This window comes from Aphis gossypii, chromosome 1 (assembly GCF_020184175.1).
Source record: "Aphis gossypii isolate Hap1 chromosome 1, ASM2018417v2, whole genome shotgun sequence".
NCBI classification, from domain to species: domain Eukaryota; kingdom Metazoa; phylum Arthropoda; class Insecta; order Hemiptera; family Aphididae; genus Aphis; species Aphis gossypii.
In genome coordinates, this window is record NC_065530.1 from 79,424,088 (window position 1) to 79,448,475 (window position 24,388).

The 24,388-nt window shown below is 28.5% G+C and overlaps 1 protein-coding gene across 2 annotated transcripts in view; it reads right to left on the reverse strand.

Annotated features, from left to right (window-relative positions):
* LOC114125365 (zwei Ig domain protein zig-8-like) overlaps positions 1-24,388 on the reverse strand; it is a 345,563-nt gene that overhangs the window by 266,788 nt on the left and 54,387 nt on the right. The gene's annotated exons all lie outside the window — the stretch shown is intronic.

The following is a 24,388-nucleotide window of genomic DNA, read 5'->3' on the forward strand; positions in this document are numbered from 1 at the left end:
CAAGGGTAGTAACTTACTATACGAATCACTGTTTGTAGGAGGCGACTAATAGTAATACGTATTATCATCGGTGTTGTTGTTTTTGTCAAATCGTGTCCACGTATCTACCATTATTATTATAATATGTCGATAACGACTACGAAGACGAACCCACGCATTACGCCGCCGTCAAACGCGTCTGGGGGGAGGGTGCGTGTTTTATGCGGCTAAGCGCATTGGAAATGTTTAAAGAACAAACTTGTTTGGGGCTTGCTAATGCAAACATCTAAAATGCGCCGAGATATTTATAACGTTTACTTTACAAGTATAACAGGAGGGCTCACGCTGTCGGGCGTACGTGCGTGCGTGCGACCGAGCGATAATAGAATAATGGTTTTCCGCGTTAATAAACGGATGTACTGAAGACGAATGGAATACACACGACTACGATGTGTGTACACAGAAGACACGGCCACTTTATAACGGTTTAACTCCGTTCATATTATTATATTGCGGTTACCGCATTTTGGGCGGAATGACACGCGTTCGAGTGGTATATAATATTATACAAAACGCCTTAGGTCGATCCGCCGCATATATAACATAATATTATTTAACCACATATGATGGCGTGCTGCGTGCCGTCGTCCGCCCGCGCTGCCGAAACGTGTGTGACCAAACACTGCGTTGACAGCAATATTGGAATTGCGGCTAGCCCTCGATGACACTATTTCCCGGCCATAATTGCTCGTATTTAGCCTCAGAAAGTGAACTACGTTTATATATTAAGTGTTCTGATATCGTCTCGTTTGAAATAAAGGCGGAGCGGCAAAGGCGGCGTCGTCTTCGTATTATTACCTCGGATTTTATCAGCCATACGGAAATGCTTGAAAGACGGCCCCGCCGCCGTTTGTGCTGATGATATTTCGCGAAAACGTATTTCGTACACTCAAATTAGGGAAATGTTAATTTCGACCACACGGAATCGCCAATATAAAATAAATTGGTAGTTTTCCAAATTAGAGTACGCGTGACATCCGTAGAAACATGTTTTCAAAAATTAATTAAAAAAAAAATCAAAAATATAAAATTGAAATGGAACAAAAGCGTTAAATTTAATTAATTCAATTACACGAACGTAAAATTGTGGTTTAAAAATTTCAGCGAAAATTAAATTATAATATTTGTGATAGATTGTATCGTTGAATCCGTAATCTCAGGTATGGTCAAGTAAAACTCTTTTGGTGGTTTTTTAAAAACTATAGTAGTTTGTTAGCGTTTTAATGGCGCTATATTATGTGTGATTTATGAATTACTTTTAAACAGAAATTTTGATCATTTTAGCGGAATTAAGTCAGAAACTTTACAAAACTGTAACAATATGTTAAAATATAAAAAATCAATTACATTCTAAAGCATGGAACTATAAATTATCTTAGTCGAGGAAATGGAGTAAGCACATTTGAGATATAGTAATATGTTACTGACCGTTAGTATGACACAATACAATATATTATTAAAATGATACGTATACTAAGTAAACGCATAATTTCCCCATAAATCTTCAATGTAGTTGACGGTCTCCCATTTACTAACATCCTCATATCCTTCTCATACATCGAGGACAGAGACATTTATGACATTGTTCATTGAAAGAAGGAAAGAGGAAATCATTTAAAAATAAAAATAAAAACCATTTCTGGTTTCGAAATTTAGAAAATTGATGAAAAATATCGGACGAAAAATCCAACGCGCGAGAGGCCAGAGAATGCTCTCAGCATGTTCAATCTGACCAATTCAATTATACACGTGATTTATAACCATACAAAGGTACAATAATAAAAGAAAAACAAAAACATCATCAACACCCGATTTATTTAATTAATTTAATGTCTCGAAAGTACTATATAGAATCAAATAGGTACTTGTACACACAATGTGCGAAAGGTCGTTACAGTGTACTGGTATTACTCTGAGGTCAAAAATCATTCGTCGAAAATTGAAAACGCGTTAAGCCTTTTCCGACCCGGATGATAGAAACTTTCGGTAGATAGGGTGTGTAGAGAATTCACCACAAATCTATATACATAATATATATATATATATATAGATATAGATATATTAAGATGTAATCCGTGACTTGCACACTTGCTTGTAATGATTCCATCATTAATAACTCTTGTTATTTCGGAATCTCTGAGGCTTTTAAATTTGGCGTTCTAATTATCTAAGCAAAGTTTGTACACAATTAATTATTGAACTTTCTAAACGAAATGGGTTTGTTTTTCATATAATATGTAATGACCGTGGTTGATTGAAATCCTCTTACGGGGATTCGTGTTTCAGTTTTAGTGATTCGTCGGCGGATTAAAAACCAACCCATCAAAAACCATCGTTCGAGGTCACATAGACAGATTACAAGCATCATATTAATTTGCGCGTTTTAAACGATACATTCCGTTCAACTTTGTATCAAATTCACAATATTTCAGTTTTATTTTTAATTCACGAGCACTAAACAAGGACATTTTTATTAAACAGTAACACACAGATATATGTTTTATAACAGCACGTGAACTTCTTAGAATTGAGAATGTTTATTTTTATACAATTTCAATACTTACTTTGCTCAATGAAATCGAATCAGATGTATTATTTTACATTGTTTTAATAAAAAACTGATTTCTCTATAACATTATAATAAACACGGAAATGACTAAGATTAATTTTATACTTAGACAGTGTAAAATGTAGTGAAAGTATTAAAATAATTTATATTTTTTAAGATAAAAAATACTATTTACTCATATTATAAATTCATTTTTGGAAATTGTGAGGTTTTTAATTAAAATTTTAAATCATATATGTCGATCAAAATGTGTTTTTAAAAATTACATAAATTATGTCTTACTTTATAAATATATATAGAATATAGATACAAAGAAAATATTAGCATTTAAATATTTTATGTTCTTTATTTACTTATAATTTGTTACTAAAGCTGAAAGAAAGCGAAATTGAATAGTAAAATTAGAATGGCTGGTTGGAATTCATAATTAAATAAATATATCATATTATAAGAGTAATATTCAAAGATTAAATGCATTTGAAATAACATTAATATTATAATATTCCAGGTATATATCAGTTTAAAGGTTTTACATTTAAACATTGTTTTTTCCTTTGCATAAATTTATTCTAAGAGTTTATTAGGTTTTTTTATTTATACAAACACCCGTAATATTTTTGAGTCTTTCAGCTGTTATATTTTTTTCTGCTGAAACCCTTCTCACATTTGCTGTCATTCCTGTTGTAATTTATTTCAACTTTTTATTCATAACTCACAATAATGTTTTATGCAATAAGCAATATGTTTTCGAATTATTGATGTCTGAAGAAAAATTATTTTCAATTGTTTCATTTTTTTACCAAAAGTGTATCGTCTACATTCACAGCGTCTAAACATAAACGATAACCTATTCAGTTATTTCTCTATGAAAGATAAAAATCACAAGAAAGATATATGCACCGGTAAATGTATTTTTTATAGCGCTTGACTATTAATATAAGCATACAAATATGTTGTATTCAATTTAAAAAAATGCCAAGTTCGCTGTTATTTTTCACCGAAAAAATTCCTTTGCGAAGACGTTAACAAACGTGATGTATTCTATGTTTACAAATTTCCATAAAAATAACTTCATTGTTACTATTAGTACTCGTTTTTGTTTATTTTAATTTCCACAATTCTAATTTCTTCACACGCGATAAATCATTTTTAATGTAAATTTATCACAAAAGCGGTGTATTATATTATAACACATTTTTTTCCTGTTTTCAAATCGTTATAAGAATTTTGAAAGATTAAAGTGTTACATTTAAAATATTACAAAGAAATGAAAAAAGACGTTTCATTTAACCGATTTTTAATTTCAAAGTATGTTATTTTTGATTTTCTGGAACATTAATATCTCTCGGTTAGTCCCATACTTAACAGCAGTTTTTAACGATTAAATTTTGTAAAGAATTTTCAGATAAAACGTAGGTAGTGTTGCAGTACAGTTATTCATCAATCACACTGAAAGAGTAAAATAAACATTTGTGATTTGTTAATGGACGTATTTCTTTTTAACTGAAAAATGTAGGCGTAATTTTTTTTACATATACCTAGTTTTTTTTTAATTGATAACTTTAATAATCATTATTATATTATATTATACTTATGTATAGCCTAACTTAGGAATTCTTAAAATCTTAAAATATTCAATTTTTTTTTTTTTGTTTTTTAATTCGTTAATAAATTATTTTATTTTAACTGCTGTCTTGGAGTTTAAATTTTAAAAAGTTATTAATGTCCTTTCAGCACGAAGAAAAAAAATGATAATGAATTTTCAAAACAGTACAGTTCCGTTCACCCGTATATACAAGTTTTAATATTACCTCCGGAGATGTATTAACTCGACAATATCATAACACTCAATTTCTAAAAAAAAAATTGAATTAAGAAGAATTATGGACATTGTATTATTAGATTATGTAGATAATCTTCATTGGGTTGCTGTTAATTGTAATTATTTAATCCGTTTATGTTTTCGATTTTTAATCTGGTTTAAGCCGAATTTCGGTGTCTTTAGACTATGACGTACAATTATTATAGATACTAACCAAATCAAGTTCCTTAACTGTCTTGAATTTGAGAAATCAATTTTTGGTTGAGTACTCTTAGTAATCTCAAACGTTTTTGTGATTTACGGCTTACCATCAGACTAATTCGATACAATTCGTTGGCTCTGAATATGATTTTATAACGATACTTACGATAGGAATTATAAATTGAGAAATATGACGTTTGAGTACTCGACAGACTTTAAACAGATGTTCTTTGAATGTTTCTTTACTTTTTGTTACCTACTTGTATAATATATTATTTATGATCTTATAATGTAATTCACTTTATATAATATAATGATGTGTATTAAAATGTAATAAAAATTTGCATATTTCTGTTTGTCATCAGAAAAAAAAAATGCTTATAATGCTTCACCTTAAGGAATATCTCGCTAAACTTATAATTTTTCAATAATATGTTACGTTCCATCAACATAATATAGTACATGTTGTATGATCAAAAGTCAATATACCGCTGTTAAGGTCGCCGAACAAAATGAAACATACGTAAAATTCACGCAAATCGCGCACCGTTGGTGAAACTACTGTTTTAGTCATCGGATCACCGCACAAAAACCCTCTCAGTTGGTTAACTACGATATCGTAAGACCGCATGTACGTACATAAAATACATAACATTATATTATTATTATTATTATTATTATTATTATTATTATATTGTTTGTCATACACATCTCCTATCATCTCTACGTCGCCGTGATCATCATAATTTTCAATAATAAAGCGCGTTCGACCCGTGTTGGTAATATCGTTTACCGTGTCTCCACCGCAACGTCGTCGCGATATTTCGGCCGCGGTCGGTGACATCGAGCACAGATAAAAAAAAAAAAAACCCGAGTCTCGGTCCGAACAGAGTTATTTATTTCACGTCGTAAAAACTCGGCGCCGGGCGTCCTTTCCGCTACCGACAAACGCCACTGTGTCCACTCCGTCGTCAACAATATAACGTCGGCAAAGAGGAGAAAAAAATGTATCCCTAACAATACGACGACACGTTATACACGATATTACTTCTATACATGTATATGCGCACGTGTATGCACTCTTTCAACAAATACGTGCAAACGTCTAACGGAAATCGGTGCGGAAATCGACTGACGTCCACGTTCTGCGAGCACACAAATATCTATAAATGTATATTTTATATATATACTGAAATATTATGTTATATTCGTTTTTATACCATTACGCGGTTACCAGAGTTGCGTTTATTATTATTTTTTTTTTATCCGTAACAATGCATAGGCGCGGGACAGTGAAGAAAAGGTACATTTGTCTACCAACGCTGCCCGACAGAACTGCCGTCACCACCTAAGTTGTCATTATTGTGTGATGTCGTTTCGATACAAAAGCGATGGACATAGCTATTACAATATGTTTCATTATTTATCCCATTGGATGGCACAGAATTGCTTGTTCGTATAGAAGTTGAAATCCATTTATAATTGTTTAATATTAAACGAAATAATTTTTAAAAACACATATCTAGTACTTATTATATATGTTTTGAAAGCATTACAATTTTTATTGTCCATAAGAAACACAAAAAAAAAAAATAAACAAAAATTGTATGTAACCAATGACCTCTGAATTGCTTGGTACAATTTCTAATTTAATGTCAGAGTTAAAAAAAAATTCAGAATAAATTACTTTAAAACTACAATGGTACACATATAGCATGTACTTGTACTATTTAATGTCAGTTGAAGAATTAATTGGGTTTTGAAATAAAAATGTAACTACTTTTTGTTTTAAGTATTTTTTTATACCGTAATTCACTTATTGAAATGTTTAAGACCTCTTTGTTATAAACCAGTAAAAAAATATCAAAACATTTTTATTAATAATATATATATATCAAAAGACCTCATTAAAAAAAAAAAAAAAACTATTTTTTATGAGCTCCAGATATCCGATAACGAAAGTGCCATCTTCAGTATTTTTGCACAGTCAGCGGAATTTCCTTAAAAAAAAATATAATACAAAAGCCATATGACTGAGCAAAGAAAATAATAGTATACGTAAAGACTTCAAATAGATAACAGATAAAAATAAATAATGATGAATAAAGAAGATATTTTGCCTATAATGGTTATTAAAAACAAGGAAAGATCCCGATTGCGTACGATTTACCTATTTGGAAACACGATCGCTTATACTAAACTTGTCGAATAATAATGTAATCCCACAAATGCGATAAAATTTCGTACTAAATAGGGATCAACGTAGTCAAATTTATCTTATTGCAGTAAGTAGGCAATACTAAAAATAACACGATCAAATTAAATGTTTTATTGTCAACTAAAAAAAAAAAAAAAAAAAAAAAAAACAGAAAAATGAAATAATTTTATCTTGTCCAGTAATACTATAAATCAACATTATTATAATAATAATGTTTTTTTTAATGCATAGTGCATACATTTTTTAAAGATACTTTTTGAAATTGAACTCATTTTTGATATTGTCTCGACTTAAATCTCTTTTTAACATTAATATTTAAATCACTACGCAATTAGTTTTTCTACATTTTATGAAAGCTCTTTGGTCTCCGGGGTTAATTGTATTGTTCCATAAATGTAATTTATTAGTTATAATATTATTTGTAAAATATGTAAAACTTAGTAGTATCACTAAGGAATAAAATATATGTAACGAACGAAATTCTATGATGATATATATATATATGTTGTATTCCGATGTAATCTACCCAAAAACAGTAGTTATCGATAAAATAGTAACTAATTAAGTAAGTTAGGACTCATCGACGTATTTTCAACGCGAAAAATAAACCAACGACATACCTCGTACAATGTCCCTAAAAGTTAGATTGGTTCGAGTTAATTTAAAATTTTCAATTCTAAAGGGAAAACAAATCGGCTCATTCGGAACTTTTAAATTATTTCTACGGGCCCGTTCGTCCGTGTCCTTGTAGCAATAGTACAGTAGCAATACGCAGTGAGACTTTCTTTCAAATTGGTACCTGAACGGTGAACATATTCCACGGGTCTCTCTCTAGTCGTATCTTTTTCAATCAACTGCGGCCATTAGCTCATCTCGGTCGGTTTTTCCATTTTCCTCGTCTCGCACGCTTTCACGTCTGCAGTGTATTATATCTACGTTTATATATATAATGACGTCTGTATTTTGAAACTTTTCTCACTACTCACCGGTTTTTTCTCTGACGCTTTTTTTTTTTTTTTTTTGTTATCGCTTAGTACCTATATCCATCGGAACTGCAAGACCATGCGGACCGTCCGTAATCTTATCTGCGACAAGAAAGACTATTTATATATATACACGTAAACTCAACACCTATAATGACCGTCCTCGTGGAACCGCGGCCTCGTACTCGCAAATCTTATCTGACGACCTTGTTGTACAGTGTACAAATGCGTCTATAAACATTATATTGCTGTATCCTGAATACGCGATTTTCGTTGAAATGTATTCTTCTCCGTCCGTATGCTCGCGAGTGTTGTGCACGGTATGCGCGTGCTAACTGTTCGACGTGATGATAATAAAACGTTCGGCCGGTCTCGCAAATATCGCGTTATCCCGGACCCGTAGCACCGCCACTACCCGCCGAGAACCTCGTCGTTTCCCGTTATCTTTCCCTGCCGTGCACATCATCACCGTAGCCCGTTGTGTGTTGGCAAGACGGAACAGAGAAAATAGCTGTATAGACATAATATTGTGCCGGGTGTGTTTCGGGAGTTTTTAATACAAACTTTAAGCGAACTACTTCCACGAGATCGTAAAAACCAAGTTGATTTTTTTTTTTTTGAAGACATCTGCACAATAAATAATACATCGTTTGATTTTTAAAACACGATTTATTGCTATATTAATACCTAATATATCGAGGCAATATTTTCGTTCTCCGAGAGTCAAGAGTCAAGACCCTATTTTATTTCAATAATTATTTGTCACGCGATTTATGTGGTCTTCAGACACAAACGTAACACCCGTCGCCACTAATGTCAAATGAATGTAATACCTAGAAAAATCGTTTATTAATTTAACAAAATAACTAAAGGACTTACTTATCAATAAAACTATTTAAAATGCACAAATGGCTTACGAATCTTCTTTTTAACGCTATAATATGATTTCCAAAATAAACGACTTAAAAATTTTTAAATAAATAGTTTCAAAATTGTTTATAGTTTTTTGAAATAATTAGTGTTTTACATTAAATAGATCACACAGTTTGCGTGTGTCGGTTGTAGTAAGAATTACGATAGTTACTCAACTGCCTGAAAGTAACGGCCTCCCCGACATTATGAACTGAAGACGTCGCTGGTCGTCTCATAATCGTTTTAAAAATTTTTTCCCTCCCAACTAAGTTGAATAATAATCTTTCATTATATATCGTGTATCACCCATTAACCAAATGACCTTTTAAGCCTTATATCGTATTGTTACTGGCTACTAACATATTTTATTGGATTTAAATTATTATAAGAAGTTAAACAATGTACGCGCAGTTATAGCAGTTACACTATGGAAAATATGGCGTTAATACCTGTATTATAGCTCTATAAATAACACGTAAACACATCGTATACACTTTAAAGTCTATTATCATCGAATTATTATCTACAGTGTAAAAATATGCATACGACAACGCTTACACATTTACGGTGCTACAACTTTGATGACAATTTATGTCTATACAAACACAATCAATACCAATACAAATTAATCATAATGTATAATAGCTATAACGACCCTTTATGGATAATATTAAATTCATACAAAAATTAAAATTTAATATAACTAGGTTTATACATGTGAGGTCAACGTTCGTGTTGAAGTTACACTTAAATTAATCTAATTGCAGATTGTATGTTAACAGATTTTAGAATAAAGATAAAATTCTAATGTAAAAACGGATCGTAATGTACGAACATCGCTTCGTTCACATTAAATACTCTCAGAATACAGCATCTCAGTAATATCGTTAATATTTTAAGTTTATCCAACATCCATAACGATATTTTAAAAAATGTAATGCTTTGTACAAAGAAAAAATGACTGTTAGCTATAACACAATATTTATGTAACTATTAATAATCTTATAAATATAAAAAAAATACATGAACAACGCGCAATCTTGTTATTTTTCATTCATGAGCGGAAAATTACAATTGCATTTGTTGTAAAGGAATAAAAGTTAAAAATATGACAATATTATATATTTATGACTTTTTGTTTATACAAAATTTAAGAACATGGTAAAATTTAACATTAATTATATTTTTAATTTTAATTTATTAATATATACAACACTACTATTTATTTGGTATGTCATAATAAATGTTGATTTATTGTTTGTTTATAATTATTATATTGAATATACCATAAAATAGTAATAACATTTTAAATATTAAAAAGTATGATCATCAAATAATATAAAATATATTATAATCTCATGGTTATAATTCAAAGTATAATATAAATTTAACAAATTATAATAGTAATATTGATTAATTCACATTGAATAAAGGTATTTTACTAAATTATACAATTATTATGATTATAGTAATATGGTTTTAAGTGATTTATAGAAACTGAATATGATCATTTTTAATAATTACCTATTTATATTATAAAGATTAAATTAATAAAAAAAAAAAACTTAATCATTATTTTTAATTAATCACTGGGTCGATACTACGTAGATAATAAATTCTGAACACCTAAAAACAAATAAAATCAGGTTCGTCGATTCATCTTCAGGATGCATCTGTAAAATATTGCTCAGAGTTTTTGTTGCTACCTCTCAACCGATGCCTATGAGTTTTAGAGAATAAAAGCGTATTAACAATGTGGTAGGTACTTGTACAAACGTGCTATAAAGTGATTTTCAAGAGCTTGACTCCTATCATTCCTTTCTAAAATCATCGCGATTCAATGGCTTTACAACAAACATTCTCGCTGACATGACCACGAGGACTAAGGGAAATATTGTATAAAAAATAAACCTTCCATCTTATACAGTACACACAGCATTGACAGCAAGATCGAGCTAAGAATACCATAAATGGAATATGAAAGGTCTATAAAGGGGCTTGCTGGAGCGTACACACATTCCCCGTTAGTGCGCACGTGGGACATAATGACTGATCTCGAGATAAGAAAAAATAAATAAATACGCAGGTCTTCGTCACTGTGCGGGAGTTATATGTTTTCGACGGTGATCAAAAGGATATAACGTCATGGCCCAATTATCGGTGTATCATATTATTATCAACAATACTGTTGAATGCAACTATTCGCGAAAAGCAACGGAGAAAAGACAAATGTTCGTCCCTCGGGATACTGATAGCAGTAAGTTTTACAATATTATAACATCGTGTTTGATTTGCAACGAAATACTTTCGTCCGCCGCCGTTGCGTTCCCTCTAGAAATTACACAATATAACCATGATATATTGTTATAAGAAGTATTATGGTTATAGTGACGGTTTTAATAATACATAAATATTGTATTATTTTTCCCTCTGAGAACAATACATTTTATTCATGAAATTACTACTTACATTAGACCAACACGTGGCAAAAACGATTTTTTTGGGTTGCACGAGTTCGCCTTAATGTTTAAAAGTATATACAGCATTAGTGATGTCGTTCAATATGATCGAACACGATCTAAAATAGGTCGAGTAGCTTATATAAGGTAACTTCGTCACATTGTTTGTTGTTTTAATAATCTGATAAGCAGCAAAGATGATAAACATTTATTGTTAAAGTTTCTCGATTTACCTAAAGTGAAAAATTGAAAAAAAAAGTTTTGGTAATTTGGCTTAAGAAAAGTGTGGCCTTTAGTATCAAATGTTGTTTTTTTCCTAAGTAAGGGAACTAAAACGTCTCTACAATTTATGATCATTAAACTTGTTTTTTAGTCATACTTCAATGTATATATTATAATAATATGCAAATTATATAATAATGCAAAAAGTAACTTTACCAGAAATATCACATAATTTATTAGATAATGGTTTTCAGTATAAAATTAAATTTAAAGAAACAGTTGTTTATAAACAATGGAACTTATATGGAAATTGTCATTATAACCTTTTACTCAAAAGAAATCTTATATTAATTGTTATTTTCAACATCATATTATTGTACTTAAAGCAGTACAAATATGTGGGAGGTAAATAACACTGAAAAATTGTTATAAAGTTATACGATTGATAGGTTCTTTTTATTGGTTGGATAAAATTTTGAAATTTCCGTGAATACAATTTTTAAATCATTTCATAATGTGTTGCTTGTATTTAACATCTAATAATGCTTGGATATTATTTTGTAATTGGTGTTCATTTTCAGAGTGCATCGATGGAAAAATATTAAAATTCAAACATAACACGGCGCTCTGTATATGCAATATTGTTGTATGTCAGTAAAGAAAACTCAATGAAGTGTGCTGTAATATTTGACGATGTAATATTAAGAAACAATAATGAACTGTATGGTGCGTATACACACTATAATATATGTATTATTTATTTATATTCTGTGTTGGGTAAAATTCTCGTTAATATATGTAATTTTAAGATTATAGAATTTATTTTATTACCGTTTATGATAAAAATGTAAAATTAAGTTGATAAAACGTCGTATTTCAAACTAATCCCATATTGATTTTTTTAAACACGACTGTTCATCTTTTTAAAAAAAAATTCACACAAATTTAATATATCAGTTTTTTTCATTAGTAACAGTGGTCATTTTAGGTGATTATATTTTAAATGTTTGACAATATGCAATTATTATTATTATATAATACCTGACACCGTGATTTTTTTTACTGACATAATGTTAGAAATCATTAGCTTCTTTTATTAATTGATAATCTAAAATTGTTTAAATAAATATAAACATATTAATAGGAAAATACAGTTGTTTTACTTTTTAATATATTTAAATACTGTAATCACATTATAAATAAATAATAATGTATATATAAAAATTATAAAAATATTATAAATAAAGTACAACTCAAAATGTTTAATGCCTACCAAAAAGAAGCAATGAAATAAAATGCACGGAAACTTCGAGAAAATTGTCGATTAGTATCGAAAACTATATCATTATTATCGCTCCTCATATAGAAAATATAAAAACTGGTTACGGAACAATTGGCACGGTTAAATCGTAAACTCTCTCGGCTTCCTTAACACCAACTTATACTTATGTAGCGAAACGAATTTATATCTATACATAAAAGTAAATTTTGTATTTATTTCTTTTTTCAGAGTCTATAGGGATGACTATGTACAAAGAACAAAATAATATTCATGCTCAGTGAACTCAGTGATTTCAGTTAGTTGTAAACCTATATTTTCAAAGTATTTAAACGAACTGATTTTCATAAATGTTTCGATCATTCACAAAATATGTAAATCGATAAAGATTGTTGAAAAAAAATATAAAATCGTATTTTTATATGTAAGAACAACAACCAATAAAAGTGTACTGAAAATTAAAGAAATAAACGATAAGATAATAAATACAAGATTATTTTTAACATAACATTTTTTTTATTATTATTATTATTGACATATTTAACTAATAAACAGCTAGGGTGGATTTAATAACTAATTACTCACATTCATCATTTTCCTTTAAAGAATAATTTATTCAAATTCTAATTTTAAAAATAATTAAGTGTCCTCATTTATTTAAATTTTGTATATCGTTTAGGAAAGTATACTTAAACTAACTTCTTTTTTTCAAACGATAACTAATCTTTTTTTAATTTTTTTAAATATTTTTTTATATTCAATTAATTATATAAATTATAAATGTTGATAGGTTTATATTAATTATTAAATTTTTCAAATTAGCAAAGCCACATAATATCTTTGGATATAATTAGCATAATTCACGATTTATTTTTAATACTCACGTTAAATAATTCTAACATTATACGTTTAATTTTCAATTTAAATACATCAACATTATTTAAAAACTATCTAATAAATAATTCACTATTAAAAATAATAAATGATAATTTTTAAAACAAAAAGTTGTTATCAGTACAACATAATTTTTAAACGACATAAAAATTGAATGACTGTAAAATATGATTTTTAATACATTTATTATTAACTGAAAAAATTGGTGTTCGCATGCTTGTATACAATACGATGATAAGTATATTATAGTTTAGATATCTAAGGTAAGTTTGAACCAAATCGAGCTAATAAATTTTATATTTCTATAAATCCATAAAAAAAACATTTCATAACTAGTTCAAACAAATTCTGTTTAAAATCGTAACATTTTTTATATTTGACATGACATCGTAAAATTAATCAAATAAAAGTCAAAGTGTTTGTTGTGATCGAAGTCAAAAAAAGTATACTCACATCAGAGTTTTATTGATGGCAAAGGTAATTTCTTGCATACAGTAATATTATAATAATAGTATGCTACCAAAAATCAAACGACAATATTTTAAGTATCTCAAATATTAAATTCTAAAAAACTTGCATACGCATTCTTACTTTATAATATCCGGTTGCGGTTATGTATAATAATATGAATTCTTTTCAATATTAAATCTGAGTATAAAAATATAATAAATCATATTAAATTTTATTATTTATTTATCCACTTATAAAGAATGTAACTACTACTTACTTAAACAAATTTTATGAAACAGTAACTGAACCAAAATAACACAATCAACAAAATATTGGACCACATGACGGTTTTGTATAATCGCCAAATTAAGTTGCCAATTTGTTCATCATTTAATGTTGTGATGTTTAAATATAAAATGAACAATATAGATTTTGACTTAGTTTAAGCTTAGTTTTATAAAACAAACAGTAACACATTTATATATTTATCTTAACTAATTTAAACTCTCTTAAACTGTAATAATGAGAAACAAATAATATAATACTATTCAGTTAACAGCTACTGAATATGCATGTATAATTCAAATTTAAATTTTATAAACTTCATACGGATCAACTTAAGTTTATTTAAAACAATTAACGTTTAAAATCGAACAAAACTTCTATGAACAACTTCTCTGACTACAAAAAAAAAAATTGAAAGTTTAACGTCAAAATATTGTGTTAAATAATATTAATAACACCCAATTAAAATGTTCAAAAATTTAATTATGCAACTATGTTCCTAAAAAGAATATCTATATTGTACTTGAGATAGAAATAATAAAATGACATTTGGTGTAAATTTAATAAATGCACTTATCATATTATAATTTAATAATCTACTAGTTAAACTATTCGTCTTGTATTTTAGATATAAGACCAATATTAAATTATAGTACATTTAGTACATTTTGAATATTTAAACTGAAACCTTATATTAAATCGTTTGAAAGTATAAACTTTATTTTTATTTTTATTAAAATAATTAAAATATGTTTATTAATTTTATATAGTAAGATGTAATTTAATATTTATTTACATAAAAGTTAGAATCTTTCGGTTTTAAAAATTATTTTTTGTAAAATGTGAAATTAAATAATTTCACTATAAATTCAAGATCTTTGACGAAAATAAAAATATAATTATTATGAAAAATAAATTATATTAAATAAATGAGAAGTGCTTAGAGTTATAGTACAGTTTTTTTAAAGTTTTTATTAAGTTTATGAAAATATTTCAATATAATTGCTCATGTAGGCCATACGTTTTATAATTTACTATAGATGAATATTCTCATAAGGAAAATTCTACACAATTTCTATAATAGGTAATAGGTATGCACAATAAATTTATTTTTAGTTCAAGTATTTAAATCATATTTGCTTACTATCATCAATAAATACTATTGCAACCGTTGCATCCGAAACGTTATAATTTGTTTATTATTTTATTAATTCAAGATAAATATACATTAATTGGCCATATTATTTCTATTAGGTAGTGGTATAAGACATAGCACTTTTTAAAAATATTTTAAGGGTTGTTAAAATGTACCTAACTTTTTTTTTTAATAACTAAAATACCTATTATATTCGATGAATTTGAGTAATAGTAAAAATAAAATACTTAACAAGGTGGTCGTCAATATCAACAAATTTAATTTGATCGCAGCGGCGGTGGTCGTCGATGCGTTTTCAAAACATGACAAGTAGGTACAACTGACATATACTCGTCCCCGTCTAGAGAGACAACCATATTTGGCTAATTCGTAATATTCTTAGAATTTCAATATCAGTGCCGTCGTTTTGAAGACGCTGGTCGTGTTATGGGTACTATAAATTTGTGCATAACAAGTCGAAACGTAGTCGATGATATCATCAGACTTTGATGATGATGACGACGACGATGATTATGGTCGGATAGACGAAAACCAAAACGATTTTTGTGCCGTAACAACGTTGTACCCCCGTACTGTCGTAGTGTGGCCTAAGGGAAAGGTCTGTTGCGAGCGACCGAAAATTAGTGCCCACGCACACATGCACGAAGGGATAACATATTACATATTACATATACGTACGCACAACGTGCGTCGTAAGTGCCATAACGAGTTTTGTACTAGACGCGTTTCCGTTCTTTCAGTATTCAAGACAGCGTGTACGCGATTACTATATGTCTATGTATTTGTGTGTGTGTGTGTGTGTGTGTGTGTGTGTGTGTGTGTGTGTGGGTGTGTGTGGGTTGTAGTAGAAGGTATAACCACGCAAAAACGGTGTAGAAGACTCGGAGCCCGGCAGGTCTTATACCGTATACACTAATGACCCGTTTACTCCGGTGCAGGTGGAAAAGGTGTTGGGGGAAGCGGCTAATGGACAATTACACACGTGGCGGCGGAAGCAGGAGACGAGTCGGCCCACGCCAACGAAGGGGAGGAAGACTTGTCTTTTTCCCCTCAACACTGCCACTCCCCGTGCCGTGGTACTAGGGGAGGTGACTTGTGTCGCGGCGGGGGACGATGGGGGTTAGAAAAATTGCACCTCGTTTACCAGCGCTAACAAACGTACGCGTGCGCGCAGCCACTCGAATAAAGGATTTCGACACACCGCTCCGAAGGGTTGTTATAGGGGGGACTCGTCGAGGGGGTGGCGGCAGAACGGTGCCACCGCCATCGCCGCCGCCGCCGTCGTCGTCGCCGATCGGACACGTACAAATCGCAACGACCCACTAGAAATCTGAAACCGACAAGATTTACGGACGCCGACGGGAAACTCGATGATAAATCCGACGTGCGTACAAGTATCGGCGACGGATGGCGGTTTGTGTACGTCATATATAACATGTGCATGGACGTTCATCGGTCGCTATTAACTCGATATCGCGTATTATATTATTTTAAGCTCCTGTGATGGTGAGAGGGGAACGAAAGAGAACGCTATTAGTTTAGGGCTGCGATTAATATGTTATATATCATTTTATATACAATGCGGTTTATCGCTTCGAAACGACGTGATATATCGTTCGAGTATTTCAGCCGCTATCATTTTAGGCGAAACGTTTTGTTTTTTTTTTTTTTTAAAAAAAAATAAATTCACGAAATAAACCGGCAACCGCCACTCGTGTAATGTGGATATTGTGGCTTACGATGATTTCAATAGACAGCTAAACACAACGACCGACTGCCAGAGAAGTGGTTTTCGATGATGTAAAATCAGAAATGAAAAACGTTTTTAAAAAAATAAAACGAAATTTTTAAAATTTCGATCAATCGCCTGTCGGTCAAAGCACGTACACCGCGGTAGACTGACTAGGTGACGAAGCAAAAAAATTCGATTTTCAATAATTCTCTCCATCACAAAAAACACGGTTATAATAAGATAATGGGGTCATTTCTTTTTCTCTCAAACGGTAACTTGTTAAAATGTGATTATTTGAGTCTTTCCAAAATAATAATTTACCTAACCTATGATGAACGCCATTAATACCTCCCTCCAAAATAGAGTCCCGTCCGATCGCCACATTTGTTTTTTTTTTGACATCTCAAAATTCATCGATAAGATGACGATCTAAAAATTCAGTGTGCCGAAGAGGTGTGTCCAATTTGTATTATGAAATATATCGATGCACCATTGCTGCGTGTATGGTTGTATGTGGGTACTATACGTACGCTGTCATGCCGTATGGGCGGCTCTCAGCGTTAGTAGATTACCAGTATAGAATTGGGAATGACAAAAAAAAAAAAAAAAGAAAACGTCTTCCTTTCGCAGAGTTCGATTCGTATCATCAAACGAAAAATTCTTTTGTGTGTACGGTTTCATCGAAATAGATTCCGATTCCCCGGACTTGTTGAAATATCACGGATAATATTTTACAGCGGCACAATCCCCGTATTGAGTTCCGACGAAGTGTATCGCACAAACGAATCACTCTAACAATAATTAAAGTAAAAAAATAAAATAAAATAAAACCTCATAGCGCAGTTATATACGCGAACAATAGACGATGACAGCCGTCTGTTTAAAATTGCGGAGGGATCACCCGATGTATTATTGTCGTTATTGTTATGTACGTCATCATCGCTACGTATTTAAACGTACTATGCTAGTCAGCCAGTAGTGAACGAAATATAATATAGAATAGTCCATTAGTCCGGTATATATGTAGTATTTTATATTGAATTCCAAAAACTGTTCTAAAAACTTCTCATATTCAATAGGTATTCAACATAATTAACGAGTTATACAGAGCAGGCCGATGTTTGAAATTGTATTTCGTGTATAATACCGATAATCTCCGTGGCTATTGTTTTTTCTACAATATAATATTGTCGTATTGCTGCGTAGTTTTCACAAAATATTTTAAACACAATGTTAAATTTGAAATAAAATAATATTATGATACTAACTAATTTTGATGCTCAATATTCACAACGTGCACGTAATGATAATTCGAGTACCTAATGAAATAATATGACATAGTGTTTAGATTTTTCACTTACTGGTTTTGGTGTATAAACGTTATATTTTATATAAAATGTCTTTATCGACCAACAGTACCTAGAAAATACAACTGTCGTTAGGAAATGTGTAAAATGGTCTAGTGTTGAAAATGAAAAACTTGACAATATCTATTTACGCATTTAAACGGAAATGGGAAAACCAATTCCAAACACTAAACGCTCGTTGGTAACTCCGATTATTGTGCTTTCAAAGGTCGAGTGACACATCGTTTTCAGTGATAAATTCAATGTCAAAAACACCAGTCGGATTTTAATGTACAGACTTTAACCTTTTTTTATAATTATTATTTTATAGACTTTTAATTTAAAAACCAAATTGAAAAAAATAGAAATGGTTCTGTGGCAACAGTTTACACGATAATGTTACTATTTAAAGCAACAATTACATATTTTATTTTAATACGTCATTATACATTTTAAAATTTACAAATAAAAGTACATTTATGATTGTTATTTATATATATATTAAATCATACTTTATTTATAAAAATATCAAATATGCGATTTAGCAATTTTTCTTTAAGCATTTTACCTAATCTAGAATACCGTTTATTCTAATGAATATTACCAGCTGATATATTGTGTATCATTATTATTTATTTTTTTAATTTATGTTTAAAATCTTTACAAAAAATTTAAAAAGTAAATCTGATAAATAAATTTATTACATAACAGTCGCAGCAGTTACATCTGATTAAATTATTTACTAATTTGATGTATAATAAATTATTAAAAAGTTTTAATTTAACGTACTATATATTTTTTCTTTGTACATAGTACACCAAATTATATTTTTACTAAAAATTTGTTTTATAAAAAAGTCAATACTGAAATATATATCATATTCTGGTATTAATATTTATTATTAACGACTCATTGTTAGTTGAAATGAATGACGTATTGGATCCTTATTCTTGTCTAGGACGAATATTTATCGTTTTACGAACAATCAATATCTTTTTTGTGGGTTCACATATTATTATAATGACTGATGAGTATGTAGTCCATAATTCTCTGAAACATTTTACACATGTCACTATACAATCCGATCGGTCTATGCCCAAAAAGTTCCGTTTTTTTCCTTTGGGTCTAAATGGCTTTAGTCTAATTTCCTGTTTGTCTAATAATTTTGTATTTTTCCTTCAGGCCGTATTAAACCAAACATTTTGTATAACACTATGAACCGTTGCATTTGTTTCAAAACTATGTACCAAAAGAATAAGCAAATTGTCTGACCTCCGACGTTTGTCGAAGAGTTTGTTTTGTAGTAATGTTAACTTCCAAACTTATTATACTGTAACGAGTCGTTTGTTTGGAACCATACAAATTTTACTCATGGGTGATTTTGGAATTTTATAAATGTATTTGTTATTTAGACATATTATGTATTATTATTTTTTAAAACAATAATTTATGTACCTAATTTAAGAACATATATTAGGTAAATATAATTATTAATTCGAGTATGAATATAGCATGTAATGAATGTTGTAGAACTTACGTTCATATTCGATAAGATTGTTGAGAAGATTTAATAATATAATATTCGGTTGATAAGTATTGATATGAAGTAATTTTTCTTGAAATTCTAAAAAGAATATTACTTGGAGTGAAATGATGACGTCGATAAGTACCATACAGTCGAACGATAGTTGGAGTGAGTTTAATGCTCTCTGTTTATTAATTTGTATTCCCATAATATAGAAACTTATAGATATTAGAGTCTCAATTTTATTCCCATGTTGGAATTTCACATCTGTCTTATTTTGAATGGGTGTCTTTGTCGTATAATATACAGTAGAAACTTATAGAAACTTGCATTCTGTACATAGATCTATAGTGTTATTGAAAATATTACTGTACATTTTCATTGTCCCATAGTTATTCAGCGTTTGCCTCTATGCTTTTCACTTCTAATGACTTCCCAGTAGTCTGTACTTGTGACAAATATATGAAGTAGGAAAATGGGAATGATATTCTGTACGGGTTTAGATATTAAATATGATGTATACACGTACAACAAAAGTCTATCAGTTTGAGTTACAAACAAATTCACCGATTTGCTTTGTTTCGTTTAAATATTAACCGTAAACAAGCTACTAAGGTGCTCAAATTAAATTTAAGAACATTTGACTTTTTATTATGCAATGTACCTAATTCTTAAGCAGATTTTTATTTTTGTAATTGTAATTGTTGAGACTATTTTTTTTTTTTTTTTTGTGTTGAAAATTAAAGGATTCTGATCGTTAGTGATTTTTTGCATTTAATTTCTCAAAGTATTTATTTATACTTTGATACTATATACATCACTACATCAGCATAATAATGACTTTTAAGTAATGTGTTGATTTATTTTTTACTTTTTAGTGTTAACAAATGCCGATAATTAATTGTAGTATAATATTATATAATATTTAAAATAAAACAGCTAATTCAGTGGCAAACATTTACTAATGTGATATAAGTTAATCGATTTTTGATTACATCAGCAATAGAAAGCGGTTATTGATAATCTTATTTCAGATAGTTGATTTTGAAATTTAAAACAAATAATGTATTAATACAGTATATTACTGCATATTATTGTTGTACACATTTTTAATATTATTATTTGGCGTGTTTGAATACAATATTTTTTGGAATACATTTAGTAAAGATTTTTTGGCATTTTTAGTAATCTTATGATGATGAGGCTGAATCATTATAGACTTATGAGTAGAAAAAAAATAAGCAGTTTTGGATTTTTTATGCATTATGCCTTAAAAATATAGTTATACTCTCATGGTAAGTTAATTTTTCCACAACAACTCAAGTGTTTAGAAAATACAAATAATCCTCTCTGTTATCTTTAGATTTTTGATAAACTCACTATTAAAAATCGATCACAAATTATATTTACGTATTTAAGTTGAATACGTATTGAAAATAATTATATTATATTTTATTATATTTATTATTTATATTATGAATTATATTTATATAAAAAGTGAAACTGATTACAAAAATAATTTTAGTACCAGCCAATCCAATGCTCGCAACTATACGAAAAACTCATCATAATAATATAATTAACATTCTCTTCTGATTTATGCATACTTGAAGTATTGATAAATGATTATAATATAATTGTTAAAAGTGATTCATAAAATTATATCACTATAATCCATTCTTTGTAGAAAATTTTATATTTTAGGATAAATTTAGATCAGCTCATAATATTTTATTAAAATTAAATACATTGTTCTTAATTTAAAATTTCAAGTTATTTCCATTTCAGTACCTTATTATAATTGAACAAAATATCAATTTTTAATATTCAATAATTTAAAAATTCTATATTTCTTTATTTTCAAGTTTCTTATTATTTTTACAAACATAAAAAATAATTATCTTTAAAGAAGGATTTAATGATTCAAATTTAGTTTTAAATTGATTTTGTTAATCATTGCTATAAGACCCTTCATGGAATTCTCAAATGTATTAAATATACATAATATGACAATTTGACGTACAGTATGCAGTGAAGATGTCTTGAAATACATAAACTTTTCTAGTTTAGTAAAATACAACATAACTATCTAGCTTAAAATAAATATAACATAACTTTAATTAAAGGAACTCATATTAAATTATTATTCCAGACGAAGTAGCTAATACTTTTATTATAATAATTTCCTAACGGTCTATAGTCAATCTCATTGTTCAAAGTTGCTTATCATACCAAAAGGTAAAGTACAAATTGTCAATCTTATTCTATAAAGTTTAACAATGTGGAAAATGGCATACAATTTATTTAAAACTACTTTCAAGTCAAAACTATATCTATGTAATAAATGCATTTATTACACACATGTGTGTTCAACAGTTGAAATAAGATAATTTTTTTTTTAGTATATAAATATACATATATAAAATGTATTTTTTATGTTAAGTTAAAAAATATTTAATTATTACTAAAACTAAATATTTTTACCAGTATTTATATATTAATATATTTTATAAGTAAATTATTTTTAATCACGAATTAACATCAATTTACTATTTTTAATGTTTATGATTTTTAAAAAAATTTTAAAACACACCATATTTCAAGAAATTTAATTAAATTTATTATTGTTTTTTTTATGTTCATCTTTTAGATTTTATAGATTTTTTCGAATGTGTAACACCTCCATTTTTCATTTTATTCACTGAAATAGTGAAACAAGAATATTTTTTTCTGAGAATGTTGATAGATTGTAAATATTCAATATTGAACCCATTTGTTTATTAGATATTTATAAGAATTTAAAGTTGAGTTGAGTGATGAGTCTGCGAATTTTTACTACAAAATGCTCTCAGTTCTTCTAAACTTTAAAAGTTTATAAATAATAAACAATTTGTTAAATGTACGGTATTTTTATTTCAGCATTTAAAAGAAATATCTGTTTTGGTGCTTGCAATAAAAATCAGTACTTTTAAAAATAATTAAAAATTAGTAATTAAAAGTCACGAATATTTAGTTTTTAAACTGCTTTAAATTATTTATAAATATTTTATTATATTGTAACTAATTGACTATTCGTTCGAAATTTGATTTTTATGTATTCTAAGTAGGTACCTACTTGAAAAAATATTTTGCTTAGGAATATAAAATTATAAATATATTTTTTCGTACAAAAAGTAAAAACTTTTAGTAAAAAAAAGTAAAAATTTTAATTTAAAAAGTAAGCACTATATTTTATACTAAAATTTAAAATACTTTTTTATTTATTGTGGAGTCAGTTAATTACATAATTTAACCAAAATGTTTATTTGTATTTTTAAGGATTTATTTGAAATAATTTTAATCAATTAAGATGTATTTACATAGCCTTTTAAAGACGACCAATGATAAACTTAACTAAAATCGTAATCAAAAGTACTCCATATGTTTCATTAGTTTTGGATAATTCTAAATCTGATAATTGACAGATACGTTAATAATAATAAAAATTTCATCTAAATTATACATCTATACATATTTTTAGAACAAAATTATAATGTTTTTTATAGTATTGTTAGATATCAATAACTCAAACTTTTAACCAATATTCTAAGACGTATAGTATCATAATAATTATTCGTATAGAAATAATATGTAAAAACAAAGTTTTATGATATATCATTTTTTTTAACCGGTAAACTATTTTTGTTTTATATATTATATTATAGAAGAATATGTAATAGATATAATAGTTTTTAGTTTTTACAATATAAATTATATATTTATATATACTAATATATCAAATATATGAACAGCGAACTATAAAATACATTAAGTAATTTTATTTTTTAAGATAAAATTTATCTATGAAAAAGATACATAATCATGTTCTAGGTATCTATCAGATATTGTAACTACTATTTAAATAACACTTGTCTTTGCATTGTTTTTATAAAAAATAATAAAAAATACTCGGAACTCCATAAAACAATAAAAACACGTAGAAATCAGAAATCAAAATGAAATTTTTCACACATTTAGGATTGTGTGGTTTTTAGTGACGTTTGAAGTACGTATGCATATTATCGTTAAACAAAAAAAGTCAGTTCGCGGTGATAAAAACAAAATAAATGAAAAATAGTGAAAACACAATTGGCGTACAAGAAAAAAATAAAAATAAGAAGAAGCGGAGAAAAATCGGAAATCCGGTGGCGTGATAATGCACGACAGCGGACGCAAACGACGTAAATATACAACAATGCCATTTTAAAATAAAAAATAAAAGTACCTACACCGTTTTGTACTGGTGACAACGTTATT